General features: G+C 35.7%; 1 protein-coding gene across 5 annotated transcripts in view; it reads right to left on the bottom strand.

Moving 5' to 3' along the window:
* Positions 1–22,966, bottom strand: part of LOC124137107 (SH3 and multiple ankyrin repeat domains protein 3-like) — a 136,597-nt gene that overhangs the window by 106,201 nt on the left and 7,430 nt on the right. The window contains exon 1 of one of the 5 annotated variants that reach the window (XM_046503271.2): positions 12,250–12,500. The exons of 3 other annotated variants lie outside the window; for them this stretch is intronic. The gene's annotated coding sequence lies outside the window, so the exon portion shown is untranslated. Of the gene's footprint in view, positions 1–3,816; positions 3,921–12,249; positions 12,501–22,966 lie in introns of those variants that run through there. One more of the 5 variants, XM_046503272.2, reaches the window with a different exon arrangement.

The following is a 22,966-nucleotide window of genomic DNA, read 5'->3' as shown; positions in this document are numbered from 1 at the left end:
TATCACAGGTGGAACATTGCATGTGTAAAATATTGGGATTGTTGTGCCCACATGTTGCAAATGCATCTCTGTGCATCTTCACAGCAGTAGCATTAAACTTGCACAGTGTCTTCATGTGTCATCATTAGCATTGTGACGAGGACATGTCTCTGTGACAATGACATATAACCATGCTGGTAATTACTGCAACTAATTGCCATAAAGATATCAGTGACATGCATGAGGGGTCACAATCCAGGTTGAAGGAGTAATTAAGTTACATAATATTCAATGTTACCATTGTCAGCCATGCCGACTAAAAAGATATTAAATGATTGATTACAAGCCAATGTAAAGTAGACTGCAACACACATCTCTCCATACAATGCCATATCAATTGTTCAATGCCCATTAAAAAATACCTCCATGTACCCGGGTAATCTGACATAAACTATTTCATATCGACATAAACTTAATCAACATTAACAATTAATAATAAGTCTTATATATTTTAAATTGTGAAAAGTGAATCTTCAAAAGAACAACATGCCAAAAGATATAACAGGCTTGTTCTTCTCAGGACAAACACCACCTTGTCATCTTAGGTTCCCTGAGAACTATGTTCTTCATCTGCAGCAATATACATGTATATCAATCTAGTAGGGTCAGAGGCAATAACTGCATACCCTAATTAACAAGAACAACAGTGAGTCAATTCCAAACATGACACAAATGAATCGGTCTTGACAAATCACCTGACCATATGATCATCTGGACTGGTGGGCAGAGTTTTCAATATGACGTCTCATTCTCTAACACTCAAAATCACTTTATCAATAAAAATGTTAGCAATGTTACAACTGAAATGATCTAGTTACCTATGAATGTATGATCCATCAGTCTGTCACCTTGGCAGCCACAAAATGAGATGGTCTTATCCCCATCAAGTGCCCTGTCACTAAGATGTTTCTGGGCAGGTGTCATGATCATTCAGTGTCAAACGTAATTTGTCATCAATGATGTTCACTACCCTAGCTAGCTCTGTTCATCTCATCTCATCTTATTCTATCTGGTCAAATTGTATGGATTTGTAAAAAGATTTTGACACAGTAAGTCTAGCCATATTGACAACAACCATTTATTCATAATCTTCAAACTATACTGTGAAACCTTGTGTTAAATACAATTTATGACACATAAACTCAGCAATGATAAGTATCTAAATCAAATATTATCCTTTCCAGTATGTCATCAGAAACAAAGAAGGGGCAAATGATGATGGATAAAGGAGAAATCAACCAGTAATTTGAAATGACATTGTCATGTTTTTCATAGATACATGCATCTCACAAACCTGGACTAGAATCAAACCCCCTTTCCTACAATATCACCAGTCAATATGGCCAGCTTAGCATTAGATTAATATTATTAAGGACATCTGTTTGTCTTCATTCAAAGCATATAACTTTTAAGATATGTATTTCAAAAATCCAAATACTTCATCTAACTTTCCAATTTGAAAAAGAAGGGGGTTAGAGTACATTCTATTGCACTAGGTGCTCTAAACGGCCAGATCAAATTCACTTTACTATACAGGCATATATGGTAATCACTCACCACTTTAACAATTTCTCTTGGAAGGTTAATAAACAGTATATAATGTTTTTAGATGATTTAACCATGATTTAACCATTGATGTTTCCTTTTATCACACAGCACAAGCACAGGACATGTAAAGTGATTATTACATTAGAATGTCTCATAATAATAATTTTGCAAAACAAATGTCAGTGAGGGAGATATACAAATCTGACAGAAGAGTTGTAAAACTAGCTGGTTGCTGTGAGTGTAGAAAAATCAACACTAATGAAATGTAGCTGTGGTGAAAAAGTTACATCTTTTATATTGAAAACCGTGTCCACAAGCTTGATCAACATCATGTCAACAAAGATGCACCGTGACTTCATATCTATCATGACATCATTTAACATTCCCCAAACAATGATGTCTGTTTTAAGTCAACAGTGGTCTTTGCAATACATCAGCAATGCCATAGATCATGTGGTATCCTTATTACACAAATGCATTATGAGAATATATATTAAATTGTCTATATTGAACAATATAACTTGTTACCGTTTTGGGTCACTGTTATTTGTATCCATGTTACATGTGTAATCAATTAATTAATATATAATTATAAATATACAGTGCCAGTTTGTAACATGTATGCTTCATCTGCAGCAATGTACCTATTTTTCTTAAAGGTATACTTCTGGAAACTCTCATATCTTTTATGCTAGTAGTTTATGAATGTTATACTAAGTGCAACATATTAAAGGCTATAAAAGGTATTAACTTTTGTAATAATTAAATTTCAAGACTAAATAGGAAGCAAAACATGACTTACTGATCTTACAGGTATCATTTATTTGTCTTGTTTAGTAAGATGTATGTTTGGAAACCAAGTTACTCACCTATTATGTGTTCAGTGATCCAGCAGAAAGTTTTGAACATCAAAACTCACACAAGATAGTTTTAGGTGTATCTTTTTTTAGTGTTAAAATATTATCAAATGTGACATTAAATGAATAATAGCCTACCACTCAAAATTGCAAATAATGCCAGGCCTTGCACCAGTGGCAACATTAAGAGTTAAAGCACTTAGTAGCTGCATATACTCTTCATTTGTCACTACATATGAAATAGCATATTCGAAAAATGAAAGTCGACCAGTTCTAATAACTGTCACAAGTTATTACAGACATCATTGAGATACTGTGTTATTCATCACTATTAACCTGGTCATGACCTTTCAATCACTGGAAGCTGACACTGTCTGACCATCTTCCCTTCAATTTCCATGGTACCAAATTATTAGCAATAGCTGGTAACAATGTACACCATGTTGCATTTTCTACACCACTGATTATATCATAGTCATAAACAGAGTTTGAAATTAGGGAGGTCCTGGTGTCCGTGAGGTCTCCTCCCATAGTACATGAATCAAGGGCCCACCACCCCTCAATTACAAACTTTTAACTTTAGGGTTTAGGGTTATGATGAGGACACTGTATAGATCTTAAGTAAGAGAAAACTACCCAGAATGTTTCTAGGGCCACCTGTATAGTGACCTCGAACCTCCTGCACTTAGCATGTATCCAGCCCTGCTGGAATCACTCACCAGTTTCATGACCACCTGGTGCCAACAATGTTTCAAATGACTAATGAGACTTTGTTTTTTCAATTATCACTTCCACCTTGTTTAGTTTTCCAAATCCTTTTTGCAAGTACTGATGTCCTTAATGTAGCAATATTGGTATTTGAATGGGGATGGTGTCATTAGGCCTGTAAAGTGATCCAACTAACATATGATATGCTTGCATAGAAACTATATCATTCCCACAACTCATACATTCTGCATGCATGCAGCTCAATGCAGAAAATGCTCACATCAGGACCACCATCATTCAAGTAATACATAACTGTACTCATTGACATCTTGTGTATATTTATATTGACACTTAATCATGACAGCAAGGCTGGCAAGAGACACTGTATAATAAATACACCATGCATACAAAACAGTCATAGCATTCTATCATGAGGCAATTGATACATGAATCTGCTCCAACATTATTCATTACAATTCACTGCATCATTCAACAATGAATGGAATATTTCCTGAGAGCAGAACCTGGAAACAAAACCTTGTTGGTCTTTCCCTGTACATGCTACATATCAAATACACTCTAAATACAATGAATATGATGGATAACTCCACATCCCTTAGCTAAGACCACAACAACAATACTATTACCACAAAACACAACACACCTTTGGAGCTGGAATCCCAGCATGGTATCAGAGTCTATCCCCACTGGTTAGCCTCCATGCCAAACAGTAACAGAGTAAAGCAGCATAGGCAATATCTAATAAATGCCTGGTACAGCCTGGCAGACTATTAAGTCCCTGCTATCTAGTGATCTCATCACATCTCTGTGTAGGTCACCTGCTATTGGTCACATCTGTCACTCTGTCATCAGTTATTCATGTTTGTTCCACTTGCAAACATCAGATCTGTTACACTTCATAAAACATATTCTATCATTATGTCCCAAATACATTAAATTTTCAGTATCAGTGTATCACAAAAGTATTACAATAAGCAAGTTAGTGTAATTGTATACAAACTCAAAACTACCGGTAGACCTTGGCAAAGTATAAGAAAATATTAAACATGTAAAATTAGATGATATATCACTTGAAAAGGGATATTTTCACTGTCTTTCATCTATTGCAAAATGATTCTATCATTATCATGATTACCTTGGATCTACAGGTATAATTCCTGTAAACATAAAGAATGATAAATTATTTTATAAGCCCAACACAATTTTTTATTCAAGCAAAATATAAGATCATAAGAAGTTTTTGGTCTATTTTCAATCATGTTCTCATTTTGAAAAATTGCCCTAGAAAAACCTCGGTTAACTTAACTTGTCAAGCTGATCTGAGGTAAGATTCCTTTTGCCCTACTTGTTTCTTCTCCAAAGAAAACATAACATGCCCTATTGTCAGAAAACTACATAAAATAATCATCAAGAAGTCTGCAAAAGAATATAACGGAAATCAATCTTATCACTGAAAATTAGAACACAAGTGATAGACTGGGAGTGACCATGTTATCCATTTGATGTGTCAGTCTTTAATGAGAAGTAATCTTACATTGGCAATAGTCCAGCATACTTGTGTTGAGCTTGTTTGAGATTCTTAGTGTCTGAAAACACCATCATGTCTGTGAACCATCTGTCAAGACACATGATTATCGAACTTAGGCCACCATTCAATTCGCACAACACTTACCAGCTGCAAAGTATACTCCAGTATCTGTAATACAGATGGAGATTCTTCCTAATCCTGTGAAGTGTAAAATCTGTAAACACCTTATTTCATCATCATCAGTATCCTTTCTAAGCTGGAAAAGCAAAGTTTGCGCTAAGTTGTGCTCTGATTCTTAATAGCGAGATCCCAAGGGTATATATTTGTCTTGAGAACTGCACTTGAGACAGGTCTTCCTATCATCAGGCAAGGGCTCCCTCTGCTGGAACAACCACAAACTCAACAGGACGAGAGCTTAACACAAAACCAGCAGTTCAAACATTTGGAAATTCCTACCGTCTGCCAGGTACACGAAGATCCCTTCGATCACATGACCCTTGCCGCAACTCATCGCATCACGTCCATGGTGCATGGAGATCTTGACTCTGTGTTCGCGACAACTGCATCAGAACCCTGTGAAGCATGTGGCATGCTCCTCCACCATTGTGCAGGCCTCATGCCCATACTCAGGCTTGATGCAAGGTCAAGTTTGAGAAAGGATTTCACAATCTCAACCAACACTCTGTGTTCAGGTCGAAATAAACTTTGGGAGACAACACCCATACAGACAGCTGCATCATAGAATTTTGTTTTCTGTTCTGATTTTTTTCAGGCATCCCACACAAAGAGTTGTCCAGGCATTTTAACAGGAACCTTTCAAGTGACACAGAAACTCGAGGAAAATGTCTGCTACATGTCAGTCAGTGTTTGTACTTGCAGACGATACATAATAGAGAGGTATATCACATAGAAAACTTGTAAGGACAATGGAGATGGTATTGCTACAAAGGATAACTCTCAAAGTTCACTGCACAACTTACAGAAATGCAATTCATCTCACAGGCTTACATTCTTTTTCCTGGATTCATAAATTGTGTTCAGGACACAATTCAAATTGTATTATGGCTGACAATTAAACATCAACTTCAACAAGTGCTTTAAAGACTGTGTAAATCAAGTAATATGCAGACTGATTGACACAGATGTTTGTGTAATCGATCAAACCTGATGCCAGGTTCTTGGTTACCTGTATATTGAGTAAAATATACCAGTATGAAAAGGTCAGTTTCTATATCTTTCCCTATTTTTGTGATTCAAAGCTCAAAGCATGTTGCCTCCCCAGTTAGCACCTTCCCATCACTGGATCTATCTCAACTTCAGATGTGTAGATATTCAGTACAAATAGAGGAGATTGGTCTCAGCACATTTAGGAAAATTGGTCATAGTTCTCCCTCAGATCAACTATATCTGAAGCAGGGATGGTAAAACACCAACATTTACAAAGGGTGAGCTCTGTTATCTTGCAGTTCAAATATATTAACATGACAATAATAACTTATTTACAGAATATTGACACATCTGCTCCAATTGCTGACCTTGATTAATAATTGTAAATACAATTATCAAGATGGATATTACCAAATTATTTGACTAAAGAAAGGAAGAACAAGCTATCTGACATTAACAAAACCTATCCGTTTTTGAGCAATGCAAAATGTATTTTAATTTTTGCAAGAGCAATCATTTGTGTCCTCTAATCATCACTGAACTCGAACATTGTTTTCTGTGGCTATAATTAGTAAAATGTTATATGATGTAAGAATGAAATAGTTGATCCATATCATTCCAATAAAAAGATGTCAGTAAGAATTTAGTTACTACTGGGCACATCTATAAAAATGATAAAGGTCTTGCCTGATTCTTGTTGTGAGTAGCCAACAGTTTCAGCACTGTGTATCCTATTACTATTAGAACAATACCATCACTGATGACTGATAGCATGAGCATCTGTACACAGATGGGTCAGTTAAAATCAGCCATGTCACAGTTGGACATGGTCTTTCTTTGTGATCACCTGTCCAAATATTATTCTAAACCAATAGCCACTGATTCAAATTTCTGTCTGGATTAACCTCCCAGGATTTTTTTGCATCCTTTATCACATGAGTTCAATAAATATATTTTAGATGGGTTTTCCAATATGTTACCTTAAACAATGTGACCTTAAAAAAGTACTGATCCTTTCAATATGATCAGTCCAGTTTTATCAATGCTCATGCCACCTAGCTATGATATCTTCGTTAGAAATGAATTCAACCCAGTCAACTCAATCAAATTTAATCAAAATCTGCATTTCATGTTGGAGGCTCTCTATCTGTCATGTCAAAAAGTGTTATGACATATGATCCACTTTTTACAATTCACATATACAACCAGATATGACTATGATTGCTAAGGTGGCTTTTAAACTGCAAGGGGTTTAGAAAAGCTGTTTTCAATGACATCAATAAACACCCTCACAATGTTTGTCAAGGGGATATTTTAGAGTTCAATGGTCATTACATGGTCACATATTACATCTTGCATGGTCATGCCATATAGGTTTATGTTCTTACTGCATTTCAAATTACAAATCAATGCCTGCACAAACATTCCAGAAATGACTTCAATGGCATGCACAATATGGCTTCCATTCAATAGAAAATCAGATCTGAATTCTGTCATTGGTATTTAATGTCATTTCTTAAATCTATTTTTTTTAATCCTTTCTTGAAACTAATATATTTCCTTCAACCTGAACTGTCCCTCTTGACTAGTACACACAAGAGCAAATGGCACAATATATTGATCACACTTTTAATGCCAATGCAATGTGATCACCCTATCTAACAAAATAACTTTATTTAAAGAAATATAAAACAAAAATCACAATTAGGAGGAAATACCAACATGAAAACCAAGCTACAACTAGTGAATGAAGTTCATCTCGTGATCTTGAAAAGATCAACATGTCAAAGGTCTGAACTCAAATTGTTAAATTGTTCACAATGAGCAGCTACCCTTGATCTGATTTGATCTGTTTTTAACAAAAATCAAGTAAAAATAAAATATTAACATGCCTTACTCTGAAAATATTATTAAAAAACGGTCTTCATATGCATGACCAATTTACTGACATACTATCCCCTTGTAAAGCAATTCAAGCTTACTGTCCAACACATACATTTTGTCTTACATCTACTAATGTAACTATTCCTTGTTAAACTTCTCAACTCAGATAAAATCAACAATACCCGGTATACAAGACACCTAGTCTACTGACAAACTAATCTCCTCTTGGCAAATGGCACCATATCCATGGATTAACAGGTTCAAAATGATTATGTCTGTCAATAAATATGACCTACTTTTTGAGATTAACAAACTGAAGTTGTGGAAACAAGCATTAGCATGTTACAAGGTTTCATACAAAAACTGCTAGGTTCGTTAACATGCCATAAATTTCATCAAGAGTCCACAACACACAATGGCTTGAGCTGAACGTGTGCTCCATGAGTTTAAGAAAAACTTGGAATTATGAGAACTACAGATGTAAATATTATATGTATCATAAAATAGCAGTCCAACCATTATGGGTCTAGTAGAACTCACTTGGCCATTGTCATCATTTCAGAAGACTGTACTCTTAATGTTTAGACTGTCATACATGAGGCTTACCAGACCAAAAGATATTTTACTAGACTTTGGCTTCAGATTAGTGGCTAATATTGTAGCATGAAACAGTAAGAGAAAATCCACACAAGAAAAGTGTGCCCATAGAACACTGTCATCATGTTTGAGGATATCTCTCTTATTACCCATGCAGGGACAGTATAACACGGATATAACGACCACGGATATAGCAAACAAACGGATACAACGAACTGTTAAAAAATCCCTGATTTATCTCCTATATAATATCATATAAAATTTATGTATTTAATGAACTCTCTACAGCGATACAGCGAACTGATATCTGATCACCGACAAGCTTATCTGCCACTAATTAGTGACGTGTATAGTGAACTAAGAAATCTCACTCAGTGTCAAGTGTCACTGACAATTGGCTGAACGCAATCAGCGATGAATCAACACAATCGCGGGGAATCAACACAATCAGCGGTGATGGATCAACCTTTTAAACTTAAATGAATGTTATGAAATGTTATCAATTGAATGCTATGAAGTGATCACTGCTGATGCAAGTCAATGCTGCAATTATGTGTATTGTGTTTTGTTTTACACAAGATGGCGGACATTTCCAAACGAAAACGTATATAACGAACAACGGATATTACGAACTGATTTCTCTAGTCCCTTGTAGTTCGTTATATCCATGTTCTACTGTACATCAAAAATCAGTCTGACAGCTGCCTCCAATTCCTTTGTACGTTCTCTGTTCAGAACAGTGAACTGTCTGTTTATAACAATATTTTATACAAACAGCATTAAGTCAATTATCAACTTGTGTTCATCTTTTTCTGACTATTGATCACAGCATGGAATTTGGTTCAAAGAATACTTGAGATGACAAAGAAAAACATCAGAATGCAGCAAGTTATTTATAAATGTTCAGTCAAAAAGAAAAGTATCAATTTCTCTGCACTGAAAACATAAACACACAGTGATATCCTCATCGAATTCACCTGGTTAAAAAAAATTACAATGACTGTCACTGATGACATAAAAGTTGCAATTCTCCTGATCTTGAATCTAGTGTTCATTGACACTAATATCCATGTTCCAGTCCTGGGCCCCGTTCTACAAAGCGATAGTGCTACGATCATCATAAGTCTATGTAAAAGTATGGGAGTTAATATCGTCTTAGCGCTAAGATCGCTTTGTGGAACGTGGCCCTGATGTGGATGAATACAAACATACAATCACATATAGAAAATAAATATGAGGAGGTTTGAGGACCAGTGTTTGTGATAAACATACTAAACCTGTGGTTATTTACACTCACTGAGAGGACAACAGCAAACCCCTGCCTCATTGATTTGTGAAGCATTCATACAACAAATGACCAACTGATCTTAGAGGTCACATCAATGATACCATATAAATCAAATATACCATAAGAACAGCTCATTAAACTGTCTCTAACCATTAACCATCTAACATGTTTTAAGGACATATGGTTTTATATTAATAAATATAAGATCCTTGCAGAATGACCATTTGCATTTGGGGGTCCACACAGACTATCAGAGTTTGCAACTGGATCACTTTGATGGCAATTGGTGCAAGTTGATTGGCATCCAGTAATGTTCTACCTTAATATTGAGTACTGGAAGGTTTGATTAAAATAGGTGACTATGTCTTTAGACTGCTTTGAGCAAAATTCCAGGAATGGCAACACCATACCATAATGGTCTTTTCATATATTGCCAAGGGAGTCAAACCTGGTTCTTTGGTGATGGGAACAAACAGTTTAACTACTTGGCTACCTCAGAGCCCTGTTTGTTAAGACATGTTACAAGCATGGTTCTATCTAAGCCTTGGTAAAGTGACACATTTCTAAGTAACAAGAGGTTTATTCTTGTGGGACTCCTTGGCAACACATTCTTAAGGTATTTACAGCATTAAGATGCTAAGTACTTTCCACATAAAAGCTAGGAGAAAAGTAACTGAGGTTGTGTGTTTCAGATTCCTGATGCCATGTTTTGATTGTATAAATATATCACTTTTTGGCTTTGGGTTTAGGGAAAATGTAACATTACCCTCAATTTCTGAATCTTTCTTTCATAGCCATAAAACATTGAGGACCTATATCGCTGTAATTTTGTTATTTGGGAGCCTAAATAAAATATTGATGTGGTATGTTACACTTACAGTTACCACAGAAAAAATGTTTGTTAGCACAGCTGTTTCTGATGCCCAAATAGATTACATGTTGTTTACAAACGATCACAGTTAATTGTTTTAAAAATTATATGTTCATTTTCTTTGCTAGTATACATGGTATTTAATGTATGAATGTATGAGACATCCTAGTATTATCATATTATAGCTCCTAGACTTCCAGACACCAAGCTGCAAGCATTGATTGGGATAAACCCTACTTCTGTGAGCAAACTTAAATCCCTGTCAACATCCTCAAAGTTGAACACTTTTAATATTATATCACCATTTACAAGATCTCCATAGCTACTGAACAATGTATTTGTACATGCAAGTAATCTTAACATGTACTCTTGAACCACCGTTTGTGGTTGTTCACGGAGAAATGAAGAGTAATAAATTACAATTACCGTATTCGACGTAATAAGCACCCCGCTCTAATAAGCGCCCACGGCGATATTTGCTGATATATTGGCTAGTAAACAATCCTAATTAGCACCCCTTCCGATTGATCAATGTACACAAGACTTTTTTATTCGCGCATATGCACACTCGTGTGTTATATGCACCTTTAATTATGGGCAATTAAATTCTGAAAAAAATATATCTGTCGTACATAAACATTTCAGGCTGTCACCATAAACCACGAAATTTATCTTTCAACTCTCTTTTTTTCCACCAAAATAATATTCTAATAAGAGCCCCCTATTTCTAATTTTGATAGCGCCCTGGGCGCTTATTACGTCGAATATGGTAACTTAAAATACAAATGAATATAAAACAAAAAAACATCAACTTGTACTGAAACTAGTATCTTGTAGAGGACAAATTAACCTTTGCTACTTTGTTCAAATGATCAAATCATTTATGTTCTTCTCACCTTAGCTGATTTTCTTCTAAAATTTCATATTCTGCAAAATGTAATAGTTCTCATTAAACTGTTATCATTCTTCAACATTTTTCAAGTCATTTTGGAAAACAAATGATTTGGTCATAATTGAAGTTAACTTGCAAAAATATCGCCAAACATTCCTAAACAAGAACTGTGAAAAGAATAAAGCCTTAATTTCTTCCTTCGACAATCATTACAATCATCCTCATTGCTTTACTAAATCTCCAAAAATGATGACCATGCTAAGTATCTTGTGACAGGTACAAGTAAAAGCAAACACAGTTTGATAAGATTAGTCTGAAGTTGTTTTCAATCCCTGTTAGTTGTGTGTAAAGTGAGTCAGACGGGAACACTGGTCATTGTTCACGATAAGAATTGTAATGAGTCCCAGCACCTACGTCATTCCATCCTCCCTCCCTTCCTCCACCTCTGTTCATCCCTGTTGCAGCCTGGGACACCTCCTCACAACAGGTGCTCCAAGGAGTGGTGGCAGGATTGGGCCAACATCTTTCTTGGCCTCTTACTTATATACATTATATATTCTTGGAAAAAAGTTTTCAAAAAGTTTTATTTTCTTTTGAAATTTGCTAGCAGAGGCATAAATAGCATTTAGGTAAGAAAATGGTTATATATAATAATTAAGATTACATTTCTTGTAAAATAATTCAAATAACAAACACATTTTTTGGAAGATATTGTTTCAAGAACACTTTGTTACAAATTCAACTACATTTATCTACATTCACCTTTCACAGATGACTAAAACAACATCTGTCTTCTGATAAGTTTTCCCTGAAAGGTACAGCTCAGCATTTTTGCATGATCCCACCTACCTCATGGTCTTTGGTAACAACGTCCAGTATATGATGTTATATGTTGGTGCTAAATCAGCCAAAAAGAGTCACAAATATCAAATCCAGGAACACAAATCTTCAAAAAAGTTAAAACATTCCAATTTTGGATGAAATTGAGGGTAAATCCAGCACAACTTGAAGAGCGTCTGCCCGATGTCTGGGTCAGACAGCTGTATGTCTGCTTCTAACCAGCAAACCCATGATGCACTTCTCTCAGTCTCCCAGGCTCCCCAGCACAATCAGGCTAACTTTGCAGTGGCTGTTGCGCACTAGTCAGGTCCACACAATATAGATTCCTCCTCATCCACACACACCACTGTTTACATCCAAGTTTCTACAGAGCCTTTCACTGATCAAAGCAGAGACTATGCTGTTGATACACTCTATTTGTTCATGACAAATTACTGCCAATCTTCTCATTTCTCAGCAAACAAACCTTCGACTGAAAATTCGGCTTAACTGCCATTTTGGGTGTGGGGCTTATATTTACTTTCTTGCAAGGAGCAGATAGTTTGAGATAGGGGAGACAACTGTGGTGGTCTGTAGGTCAGAGCCATAAAGGAACAGGGGTCTGAGGGGTCAGTTTGTCCAACTGAAATGGGCAGAGAGTTACCATGTTCTGAACTGGTTAATACAGACACCAGTACTCCTCAGTAATTCTGATTCAAGAATTGTTACCTGAAAACATAATGCTGTATGTATGTTTTGTGATCTTGAATATAAACTGAAATTAGCTCATCATTCCTATTTGAACATTAATAATCCTAAGTTCACATATATACTATTTATCATAATAGTTACTTTGCCAAATAAAAAATGTCAATGCCAGAGAATAATCACTCAAATATATCCTGAAACATTCAATTGGGCGTAAAGGGCAAAATAGAGGTGAAAATTATATGAATGGATCACTGAACACTGCTGAAACAATCCAGGTAAACAATCCTACCCAGTTGATTTCATGATTTATAGGTGAGGTGAGGTGAGGTGAAATGGGCTTTAACAATGCGTCCAAGATTATTGCACTTACACAGCAATGTGCATGCACATGTGTGTGTGTCTGTGTGTGTGGCTGCTTGTACTAGTCCGGACTGATGCCATTTATTATGCTAGCTCACTGAGATACCATGGCACATGAATACCCCACTCAGACACAGTATACTGACTCCGAGCTGACCAGTCCTTGTTTTATCCCCTTAATGCTGAGCACCAGACAGGGTAACAACAAGTACTATCTTTTAACGTCTTTTGGTATGACGCAGCCGGGGATCGAACCCCGGACCTTCCGCTCTCCGGGTGGACGCTCTATCACCAGACCAACGAGGTCCATTTTATAACATAATGGATTCATGTAATCCTTGAACATGTAAAGCCTTTTAAAGTAATCAAACATGATACCTTCATAAAAGCACTGGTGATGGTCTTTACTGTAAACAGGACTTTAAGTCATACACAAGTATTCTTTTCAATCAGTCAGTGTGTCTTCACATAATTATCAGTTATTTCTAAAAGAACAGTAAATGTGGGCCAATGTAATCAGTTTGTTACATCTAACATTGACCAGTAGTGTTCCTAATTAGAATTTGTGATGGCCGACATTCCACTATATATCAGACTCATAATAAAAGGATCTCTTTCCACCATAAGGTCGTGCATGTCAACATGAATATGTTTTATACTGTGGGACCTGAAAAAATAAATCTGATTGCAATCTTTAACTTCCATTTGAGATATTCCTTGAAATAACCAATAACCTGTTAAAAAATACTATTAATCAACTCTGAAGGCACAATTTCCACAAGACTTATATATTTTGTATCATAGGAAGACCAATGCAATCAGACCACAGTAAGCCAAAGATTCCAACTACAAAGTCCAGTGTAAGACTTGCCAGTTCAGTGTATTCAGTCTGCATTCTGTGTGTCAACACACGATAACAATAGTGCATCTCTCCATCAATGGAGTTATTTCACAAGAGCCTGTGAGTGTTTGTCTTGGCTTCAGTGAAGTACACCTTCTGAATAACAACAAGTTCAGAACTCAACAGCCTGACTACATTGACTATGCAATCATTAAGATTCTTGTAAAATAAATTATACTGTCTACCAATAGAAATTACAGTATCAAATAGCACAATTATTCCTCATTTCTGCAGAAATCCTGCTGCCTGAACTTCCAAAACTTATATGGTATATTGTGAAATAAAACCACAATACCATAGTCATTATAAAGAATACCTTGTCTATGACTGCCTTCCCAGCCCTCTTCCAATTGATCATGTACCTCTTGGCTCAATATATGTCAATCTAATTTCTTGTCCTTTCTGAGAGGAGTGAAGGAATAAAAGCCCTAATCCTTCAATAATAAAAAGTGTCTGATTCAGATGCAACAAGGGAGGTAACCTGAGAGGGTAGTAGTAAGTCAATTCTTCTGTTTAATGCCTCACCTTTCCATACAACAGTAAATTATTACCAGAGCTTCCACCCCACATGCGAGCTATATATAACTCTCAAAGACTGTTCCAAACTAAACATCAAGAGAGTGACTTCCAAATATATATTCAACCTATGGACCCAAAATATTCTTTTTGATCAATAGCAGTGTTAAAATAAAGGTGCGTCCTGGGGTCCTTGAGGCTTGTTTCTATAGTATTTGAATCTGGGGACCCAATCGATCTTGAACATTTAACATTTGGATTATGACAGGGACCCCTTGACTTTCATGCTTAATTTTGAACGCTGATTAGGATAATAAAAATAACCCCTTCACTTTCATCCTTAATTTGGACCGTAATGACTCTAGACATAGGCTACATAATATGTACCTACATGCACAACATCAACCATGTGTTTGAAAAGGACAGAAAAAGATTCTCAACAAACACCGTCCGTTCCATTCTACAAATAACACATATGCCAATGATTGTTGAAAACAAATTTGAATTTTTATACTTCACTGCACATGTCAGCCTGTCAGTTTCACTAAGAGACCAAAGTTTTAAACTCAGTCCACAAAATATTTCACATCTGAATTCAATTACTCAAAGCATCTACTTTTCAAAACAGGAATGTTTATTTTGTTCAACTTGTATTTATTTACACTTAACTTGCTTGATGATAAAAATACAGCTCAGTACATGTGGAAGGATTAATTATACAAGGAAATAAGGCAAGCTGTGGTAATTGTAATGCACAATGCATGGAGAATGTTAAGCTTTCCTCCCTGTAATACCCACACAGGAACAACCAGCACATACAAAGTGGTCTGTGTAGGAAATACAGCAGCTTCACAAAGCATAAGGTCAGACAGAAACTTGGAGGCAGGAAGACAAGCAGATGATAATACACTTGTGTGTTCTTACTGTAACACATCACAAGTGCACAGGCTCATGATCCAAAGTATTAAATGTTTAGAGTAACTTTTTAATATCTTTGAAATGTTAGTTGAACAATATAAAAAGTTGTGGAAAATGATTGTGAACTATCTGATATAATGGCTTCTCCTTTCCACAAGCCACAATTACAGCTCTGTGGTAAATAAAATAATTAAAAAATTCACCATAACAATTATCAAAATGATCAATCGTTTCTTTCTGGGCATTAAGAATTCTATTCTTTTGAATGGAAAAAGTTCATATCAGGATAACTAGTACTCGGACTAACCATCAGATACCAGGTCCTCACGCTCCAACCTTCACATATACTATATGAAAAATACAGCCAACTGAATGAAGGATGATAATGGTCACCTACATAGAGAATACTACACTCCGTCTCTTCAGATACCCTTTTTATGAAACAAGTGGACTTTCTATGGTCCCACCATAAACTTGGCTCCTTCATTGGTTACAGACAGGGAAACTTCACCACGGCCATAAAGGACAAGTAACAGTTTGTTTTCAGGATATAAAAGGAACATGAACACACATACACACACCAACATTGTTATAAAGGTACAGTTGGGTGAGGTGAATCCTAAGCCACATTGTTCTCGCAACTGTTCCTTAAATTATCTGTCTTATATAGCACAACTAAATACTCAAATTCCATGACGAGCATATCCATATGGTGTATATAGTGAACACTTCACTCAGTTTGCACTTTCCACTCTGATCCACAGCCCAGCGACTGATATTTTTAGAAACATCACACATCATCAAGGTATACTGACATGCAATCAAACAAGTGACCGTCCCTTATCACCCAATCCATTTAGTCGGTTCTTATTAGAAGCATAACTTGCTGGAAACCTTTTCTAACACGGAATCCCTATTGGGCTGTATACTGGCTTCCCTTGATCAGTTATAAGTAAACAGAACACCTTTGAATTTGTCTAGTATACAATTACAGATTATAGACAAGATTCTACTTGAATTTATTTGTTCATGATAATTGTGATAATAAACTGTGACATAAAAGGATATAGTTTTTCACATGCAAAAAAGAGTCTCAGGCACTCTATTAGCATGAAGCTGAATTATATGAGATAGTGATAAAACATAAATCTTTCAAGCACCTTAAATTAAATCAACTTCACATTACTTCACAAAATGAATGTCAGCTGTCACTTAATAAAAGTGTGGTGATAAAATGGGATGAGCTATCAAGTAAAAGGCTTTTAAACATGTTAAACATGTATGATAATCAACATTACATAACTAAATAAAATGATTGTCAGCTGTAACTAAACATGCTAAATAAACGTGTGATTAAAAAATTAATTTCACCTGTGTAACTAAATCTTACGAACTGGTATCTTGATTGGCACATACTTGATGAAATGTTGAATTATTGTATGTATTCATGGAATTTATCAATCATTCATAGAGGATGTGCCATAATGGCAGAACAGTTAATCTTTTGTGTTCATGAACACAGTGGCACCCTATGGAGTCAATGATGCATGAGAACATAACATCAATGCACAATGTGCATAAAGCTTCATTACAATTACCTGGCATAGATTATTCATCAAGCTTGTTCATCTAAGCAGCAAACTAGCATTGTGTTAGTATTGCTGATGGAAGACATTAATTGACATATATTGTAACCCAAATGCAGTTTTCAAATAAATGACCTTACAGATATTATAATCCATTTTTTTTCCATTTAAACAGCAAATCGATAATGTAAAGTAGGTTTAAAAATATGCATCTATATGCCTTAAATGAGTCAGTTTCATTCTGTCACAAACACTGCACTGTTAAATAGATTCTAATGTCAACTTTCCATATAAACTACATCATAGAAAGCAATATATCACTTGGCTCTAAACCATTGTCAGATTTATGTAGCTCTAAAGACAAAGGCAGGTGAGATTCATGTGATATTTCAACTGTAACCTCAGGTAGTTATCAGGACTTTAAGCTTCACCCTACTGCACAGGTCACATCTTCACTGCCCTACACAAGTTCCTCTCTTGCTTGACAGTAAGGAAAGGTAAAAGGTCACCCTGTTCCAATATGACAATATGCGATGGACCATGGCGATAGGCTATCATCAACACAGCTCCCATTTACAACCTACCAGCATGCTAAATCCAGATATTGGCAGATTCATTAAGTCAGAAGTTATTATTGAAGTGGAAGCAACATCACTACTGAAAGCTATAACAACAGTGGTATTTACCAAACACTACAGGTTGATAAAGACATTCCAGCACTTACAATGTCAATATTGTCTTGGCATCATGTTCCAAATTTGATATCAAATTTTATTTTTCTTCTGCACTGATGGAAGATTACAGTCATTTATTTAAATTTATAATACAAAAACAACATACACTGTGTATATGTAAAGAGTGTGATCAAATTAGTAGCTAGTGAGAAAAAAACATCAAAGTAAATAGCAGCTGATTTAAAAAAACATTGATACAATATTCCAGAATGGCTATCTATGAAATATAGTTTCATAAAATTAATTTATTCAACACGTTCATACTGTCAAACATGCCCCAAAATGACATACATAACTGTCCCTTAACTGAACACTTATCAATGTTAACAAACAGATCCCATCTTAAGCATGATAGTATGAGGAGATATTAAGAAAAGACCCATGTTGTGATCAAGGTTTTATCAAATCACATGTCCATATCAGTGATGTCACAAGTACCATTGTCTGTTGCACGACTGATCACAACAATCATGATAATGCACAGCATACAGGACCCTTGTTACACATTGATTAAATATTTCTCATAAACATGAAACATATATTGAATACAAATAAAATGGCATGTTTATGAGTCTTATATATATTTCTAAAGCTATCCTACATTGAAACAGATGAGAGTATCGCTGACTGTTATTTCGAAGCAAGTAAACCCAGGAACAACAACAGCTGATTTAAAAGAAGTGATTACTGAAAGGGCCAAAGCAGCCAAAGCCGTGTGATTGTGTACTTTCAAAAACCTATATTTCATTAAAACAAGGAGAATTAGGATGTCTTCAAATGCTACAAGAGCAAACCTCAAGGACCCAAAAACCCTCTTAATTTGAACAATTAACATACATGTCCATGTAACAACAAACAAAAAATAACCAAACTACACTGCAGTGACAGTATCAGAGTTAATCAAACCTGTGCACTTCACTTCTGCATCCTCTGACCTGACAATATCAATAGTCCTTTCCTTATGCAGGAATAATGCTTGATTGAAATTCAATATTTGACACAATGCTCCTCCCTGCTATTGTCCCAGCATTCGTGCAGTATATTGTACAGGGGAGGGATGAAACAGTGACCCTGTGACCTGCAGCAAGATATGCATGGGATAAGTGACTTGTGACATCAGGTAATCTGGCACTACAGCCCCGACTCCGGATCAGGTTGCAGGGGAGACAGACAGGTCATGAACCTCCATACTAATGTACTATCTTGGAGACAACTTTATCACATGGACAGGACGTCCCTTTCCCAGCCCTGTCAGGACAATTAATGAGTTACAGAGATTTACTAGAATGACAGGCACTGGAGAATTAGTGTCAGTATCATTTACTATTTTGGTAAACAAAGGTTGTACCTGAACAAGTTGATGGTTATATAATTAATATAGGTGAATTATTCACACAATATTTGTTGTTTGACTTCAGTTTCATTTTCAGTTTTTCATTCTTTAATATCATATAATATATTATCAGTTATCATTTTTGTGTTGATACATCAGTTGTACTGAATTTGTCTTTACATGTTTTACAAAGACTTGAAACAGTGTAAAACAATGCTATCTTGTAACCTGAACGTTGTTGTAGTCATTCCTTTTGTTAAATGACTTTCAACTCAAAATCAGTCTTCATCGCTGTTGTTCAACTATAAATATTTGGCAAAACATAAAATGAAATATGTATTACTATTATTTCAATTGGGTTTCTGAGGGCAACTGTACCAGTCTAGCTAAACTCCCAACAATAAAAAGTAGTGACATGTTTCAGTTACAATCATCTCGTCAAGCATACAATATACAAATAATTACTTTTGACTGCAGCCTCAGTCCAACCAGACCACTTCAGGGGTCGGGTCCTCGGGTCCTTGTTTTCGCATATTGACCTCATCAAGAAAAATCATTTGCTTTGGTTATTCTGAAAGTCCCTTTAAAGTTTAAGTAGCCTTTAAACCATCCTCTGTTTCATTACAACAAAAACATATATATCAATGTACGTCTTTGATAACAGTAACTTAGCTGCAAACCGTGAAATGTTAGTACCAAACGCCATCTTGTTTTCTAGAAGACGAGTCAATATTCATCATGTAACAGGTCAATACTGATCTTGAGAAGAGTCAATGTTCAAGGTCAGTGTCAGTCACATGATTTGGGGGTCTACATTGAAATGTATAGTCTCGTCACATGGTAAGATTCTTAATAGAGGTATAACAATATACAAATAATTACTCTTGATGAGGTCAATATGCAAAAACAAGGACCCGACCCGAGTTGGTCGGGTTCTAGGGTCCTTGTTTTGGCATTTTACCTGGTCAAGAGTAATTATTCGTTTTATTATACCGAAATTCACTTTAAAGTTTATGAAGTCTTTAAACCCTACTCTGTTTCATTACAGTAGCTTAGCCACGAATCATGAAACATTTCTACCAGATTCCATCTTGTTTTCTAGCAGATGAGTCAATGTTCATCACGTAACAGATCAATACTGATCATGTGACTAGTCAAAATTCGAGGTCAGTGTCAGTCACATAATTACGGGGTCTACATTGAACTGTATTGTTTCGTCATGTGGTAAGGATTTACCAATGCAATTGCATGATTCTTAATAGAGGTATAACAACAGGCAGTGCTGTTCTGTGGCCTACTGTGGACGCCATCAGATCATTTATAGACAAACCAGTGGTCACTTATACAAGTACTGATCCATGTGTGTACTATGTCCGACCAATACATTTTCAATCCTCTTCCATTCCTGACCACCATTTAAAAACCCCATTAAATACCATAATGTAATAAGGTCATGTGACATGGCACCATGTGGAGAGATCAGCTGGCAGCTGGCCAGTCTTCACACCTACTGTTCTGGCTTTTCAGTATGACAATAAAGTGACTAACACCTCCAACTCACAACCAACATTAACCTACACCATAGAAACAATAAGCTTCAGTTAGTGAACCATGAGACATATTGTCTTGTAATGTTTTGGGTGGAATGTCAACACACAAATCAAAACTGAAATCACATGTCAAAGATAAAACTCTGGTGAGTGCCCGAGTCCTCTACTGTTGGTATGGTGGAACATTAGGTTTTTAATTACAGTACAAGATCACAATAATGACTCAACACCACACGAATCCTTTAGAATTAGTTTGAGTATTAAGATAACAAAGCATGTTCATCAAGGAATTTGTATGTTTGATGTTGTTTAATACTACAGTATCAGCTTTATCAGTGTTCATGACCAGGAACATGATTATGGATAACAACTTCTTTATTACTCAGACACAATGTTTCAGGGCTACTTCTTGCTTCTTCATTAGGTGATGGAGAGTCAAGACGTAGCCCTGAAACATTGTGTATGTATAATAAAGAATTGTTATGCATATTGATACTCCTTGTCATGTTCACATCCAACTTCTATATTTAGAACATAAACAATGGGTGACAGTTGTTTATAATACAATAAAACACTGCAGGGAGAATAAACCATGAAGGTATGAGATATCAACATTATGCACAGCCTCTGCATAGCCCAGCTACATCTATGGGGAACAATTTACATTATCGCGCAGCTATCTTATCTATGCATATGCCTATAGATATAAGATAGCTATGCAAAAAATCACAAAGAACAATGAAGAACGAAGTGTGGTATATTTCACGATAAAACACTGTTCTGTCATGATGTCATTTCTGGAGATTCGAACATGCGCTCGCAACTTGATGACATCGGATATTGGACAAAGTTATTTCTTAGAGGGGAGTGTCTTGTGAGTTCTTGCTCATATATGAAGCTTGGCAACACAGATAAACGGGATGGTCGAACAATCACATCCAAAGAGAGATATGACAATCAGTACTGGGAAAAAAGGTACAGGTAATCGACGTGAAGATTGTGAGAATAAGCAGAAAATACCCATCTGTTCGTAAAATGGACTCATCCAACATTTCCTAGGTGAGATTCTATTCAGGGAGTCATCATTTTTAAATTTTGGGTAAATACTTTTAAAGCTCTTACATTTTATCATCATCCTTAAAGAGGCCATACATAATGTTGATATCTCATATAAGAAATAAATGACTCGAGGTTGTTGTTTATCAGTCAATAAACAACTCAAACTCGAAGTCTATTTCTTAAATATAGACTTTTATCAGTGTTCCTAATCTTGTTCTAAGGGGGGAAAAAATGGATTTGAAAAAATAAAGGTAGTAATAGACTTCTCTTCAGCTACATTACATCATGAAATTTCAAACAGTTTGTTGTCCTTCCCCATTGTTCTTTGGAAATATGACATGTGACGGACAGAACCAGAAGGTTATAGACAGGTATGAACATGACTGAATTTGCCATTATTTGAAAACTATCTCTATCTACCTAAATCCATTTATTACCCGCTCTTAAAATTCCTCACTAACAACCACAATTTACCAGTGGATGTACATATATTATATTATATTTATTTCTGTACTGTACAGTCGATGGTCTATGGAGATATAAAGAATCTGAATCTGAATCTGAAAAAGCTCATGCCCAGATATGAAGAAAGCTGTAGAGGTCTCTCATGAGTATACACACCAAAGGTTTACTCAGAAATATGGTTTAAAACATAAAAATTCTCATGATCAACATTTTCATACACACATACTTCCTACACAAAACAAGCGACAAAATGTGCATTGATTACTTTTTCTGACCCACATATCCTACATCTGTTCCAAACTTTCCATGATATTTAAAAATACTGCTGCTGAGTGCAGTTTGTAAACATAAAACTAACCTCTTAGCAGCAAGGCCAGTGAATATCCTGTGTGCAGAGACCATGCTTAGCATTCAATTCCTAATACAAAAGCACTCATTATTACGCACACTCAAATCTGCAAACACAACAGCAAACAAAACCAAAGAGGTAAACAAGTCACAATCTCTACATCTGCAAATGAGAAATCCTATTGCATGAAAAGTCTGTAACACAGAGATAACATATATTTTCTTTAACAACACTACAGACATTTTACTTTAAGAATTTACTACAG

Source organism: Haliotis rufescens, unplaced genomic scaffold (genome assembly GCF_023055435.1).
Source record: "Haliotis rufescens isolate VD_foot unplaced genomic scaffold, xgHalRufe1.0.p SCAF_5, whole genome shotgun sequence".
Taxonomy (NCBI): Eukaryota; Metazoa; Mollusca; class Gastropoda; order Lepetellida; family Haliotidae; genus Haliotis; species Haliotis rufescens.
Note: the sequence above shows the minus strand (reverse complement) of the source record. Positions and strands in the feature narration are given on the sequence as shown.